The 3669-nt window shown below is 47.4% G+C and overlaps 1 pseudogene; it reads left to right on the top strand.

The window, feature by feature from the left end:
- Window positions 1–599: 599 nt before the first annotated feature.
- LOC149855656 (uncharacterized) lies at window positions 600–1914 on the top strand (annotated as a pseudogene).
- Window positions 1915–3669: the final 1755 nt, after the last annotated feature.

A 3669-nucleotide genomic window follows, 5' to 3' on the forward strand; every position in this document is an offset into this window, starting at 1 on the left:
CAAGCCTGCTGAGCATCAGCCACAAAATCAGCAGGTCAGGCTGCACAAAGGAACTCACTCCTACCCCAGCCCAGGGAAAGGTCTCTTCTAGTAGTGCAGGGAAGGCTAGGGCCTCCGATGGCAGGCTTACTTGTCTATACACAAATGCCAGGAGCCTTGGCAACAAACAGGAGGAACTGGCCCTTCTGCTAAACATAAATGACTATGCTCTCATAGGGATAATGGAGACCTGGTGGGACTCCACCTATGACTGGACCATAGGTATAGATGGCTATACCTTGTACAGGAGAGATCATGCTGCAAGAAAGGGCAGGAGTGTAGCTCTCTATTTGAAGGAGGAGTACACTTCCCTACAGGCAGAAATTGGCAACCAAGGAAGATGACTTGAGACCCTGTGGGTAAGAACACAGAGAACGTGGTGAAGGGGGTATAACAGTAGGAATCTAATACAAACCTCCTAATCAGGAGCAAGAACTTGACCATGAATTCACAATGGAACTGACTGAGGCTACACACTCTCAGTGCATGGTTGTCATAGGCAACTTCAACTACCCTGACATCTCATGGGAAGAGCACTCAGCCAAATCCTATTGGTCGCAATGCTTCTCACACACATTGAGGAGCTTTATTTATCTCAAGAAGTCTATGGGCTGACAAAAGCCAGGGCATTTCTGGACCAGGTAATGGCCAAAGGGGATGATCTAGTGAGTGACCTGAGAATCAAAGGGAAACTGGGAGACAGTGACCACGAGTTGTTCATATTCTCTATCCACCGCAAAGCTGGCAAGTCAGTCAGCAATGTGGAAGTCCTCAACTTTAGGAAAGCCTACTTTCACAATCTCAGAAGGCTAGTAGTTGAGGCCCTGAGAAGCCATAATCTGATAGGGAGAGGAGTCCACAACGAGTGGTTGCTCCTCAAAGATGCAATCCTTGAAGTGCAAGAGAAGTCCATTTCAGCCTGTAGAAAAAGTAGCAAAAAGGATGGGTGGCCCCCTTGGCTCAATAGGGAACTCATGGACATCCTGTGTCTTAAAAGAGAAGCTTATAAAGGATGGAAGATGGGAATCACCATCAAGGAGGAGTATTCTGCATTAGCCTGCACCTGTAGGGAGTGAACTAGGAAAGCCAAAGCTGAAATTGAGCTCAAACTCGCTACATGAATCAAGGACAATAAAAATTCTTCTTCAGAAACATGGAAAGTCAAAAAAAAAAACCAAGGGCAACATTGGACCATTGCTAAACCAAATGGGGCAACTGATAACTGACACCCAGCAAAAAGCCAGTCTCCTTAACTATTACTTTGCATCGGTATTCCACCAGCCCAAGGAGCTCACCCCGCCTGACAAGATGCAGGATCACCAGGAAAAGAGTGAACATACGCCCATCATTGGTGTGGATCTTGTGAGGGAACACCCTGAGAGGCTGGACATTCACAAATCACCTGGCCCAGATGGAATGCACCCCAGAATGCTAAAGGAACTGTCTGAGATCATAGCGCGTCCAATGGTGAGGATATTCAAGAACTCATGGCACTCAGGCAAAGTACCTGAAGATTGGAAGAGGGCCAATGTGATGCCTATCTTCAAGAAAGGGAGAAAGAAAGATCCAAGGAACTACAGGCCAATCAGTTTGACCTCAATCCCTGGAAAGATCTTGGAAAAAATCATCAACGGAACCATTAACAACAGGCTAACAGAAGCCAACACTCTGAGAGATAGCCAACATGGCTTCCTTGTGGGCAGGTCTTACCTGACCAATCTCATTGCCTTCTGTGACCAGGTGACATGTCACCTGGATAAAGGAGAAGAGGTTGATATCATATATTTGGACTTTAAGAATGCCTTTGACCTGGTGTCCCACGATGTCTTCATGGAAAAACTGTGGAACTGTGTCCTCAACAACCTTACAGCCTGATGGCTGGGGAACTGGCTCTGAGGATGGACGCAGAGACTGATAGTCAATGAAACTGAATCAACATGGTGCATGGTGACCAGTGGTGTCCCCCAGGACTCCATTCTCGGACCTGTACTTTTCAATGTATTTACAAATGATCTAGACTCTGGTGTCAGGAGTGGACTGGCTATGTTTGCTGATGACACCAAACTATGGGGAAGTGTGGTCACCCTAGAGGATAGGCTGGTGATCCAGGTTGACCTCGACAGGCTTGCAAGGTGGTTAGATCAACACTTAATGATGTTTAGCTCAGAGAAATTCAAGGTGCTCCACCTTGGGCGAAACAACCCACATCACACTTATAGGCTTGGCAGTGCTACGCTTGCTAGCAGCACGATTGAAAGAGACTTGGGTGTTATGATTGACCACAGGAAAAACATGAGCCACCAATGTGATGCTGCAGCCAGCAAAGCAAACTCTGGCTTGCATCTATCGATGCATCTCAAACAACACCCAGGAAGTCATCCTCCCACTTTACTTGGCCTTGGTGAGGCCGCAGGTGGAATTCAGTTCTGGCCTCCACAATTCAGAAAGGATGTGAAGAAGCTTGAAAGGGTTCAGAGGAGAGCCATGCACATGATTAAAGGACAAAAGAGCAGCCCTTATGAAGAGAAGCTAAGAGCCATGGGATTCTTCATCCTGAAAAAGCGTTGACTTAGCAGTGACTTAGTAGCAGCCTATAAGTACATAAGGGGTGTGCATCAAGAACTGAGAGAATGTCTGTTCACCAGGACACCTCAAGGGAAGACAAGGTCCAATGGTCACAAACTCCTGGAAGACCATTTTAGACTGGATATAAGGTAAAACTTCTTTACTGTCCAAGTCCCCAGGGCTGGGAATAGACTCCCCCCAGAAGTAGAGCAAGAACCTACTCTGGACACTTTCAAGAAACATTTGAATACTTATCTTGCTAGGATCATTTGACCCCAGTTGACTTCCTGCCCCTTGGGCAGGGGGCAGGACCTGATGATCTTGTGAGGTCCTTTCCAGTCCTAATGTCTATGTGTAATGAAAGGGGTCTGAAAGACCCCAGAAGCAACGCTAGGAACCCTGTATAGGCTGAGCAAGCTCTCAACAAAACAGAAGACTTACCTTCTAAGCTGGAAGCGGCAGAGCCATGACAACACACAGCACTCCTGCCGCAGTTTAAAAGCCATCTGTCAATCAGTTTGGGCGGCACCGGGCTGATGATGTCAGCCACCGGTGCCACCACGGGGAACTTAAAAGACACCCAGAGTGCCAGGGAGAGGGAAGGAGAGTCTACCTCCGGGCTAGCTGTGGCCAAGGCAGAGACAGATTTGGGAAACCTAGGCAGCAAGGTGTTGGAGCCACAGGGGATCGATTTGCACAAAGCTAACTAGGCTTTGTGAAATTAAGGCAAGGGAGCCAAGTCTCACTATATCATCTGATCCAGCATCCTTAGGGAGCTGGGAGGGTTGCTTGCAGTCCAGCAAGGGCATTAGTCATAATAGGGGCAACCGTCCAGGGTATAGGCTTTCTTTCTTTTTTGTTTTTTTCTTTATTTTTTTTGTTGGAAGGATGGATAGGACCAGGACACACCTGAGTCCTTAACTGGGGCTTGACTCAAAGGTTAACCCTTCGTATGCAAGAGGCAAGTTAGCAATCCTGATAAGGCCAGGAAGCACTGTCAGGATTGCCTCAGACAAAATCAGGATGAGGCCAGAATCCTGTATCATATTCCATTGTCTCAACATG

The sequence above is a fragment of the Crocodylus siamensis genome, chromosome 11, assembly GCF_052110815.1.
Source record: "Crocodylus siamensis isolate JL-2025a chromosome 11, ASM5211081v1, whole genome shotgun sequence".
Taxonomy (NCBI): Eukaryota; Metazoa; Chordata; order Crocodylia; family Crocodylidae; genus Crocodylus; species Crocodylus siamensis.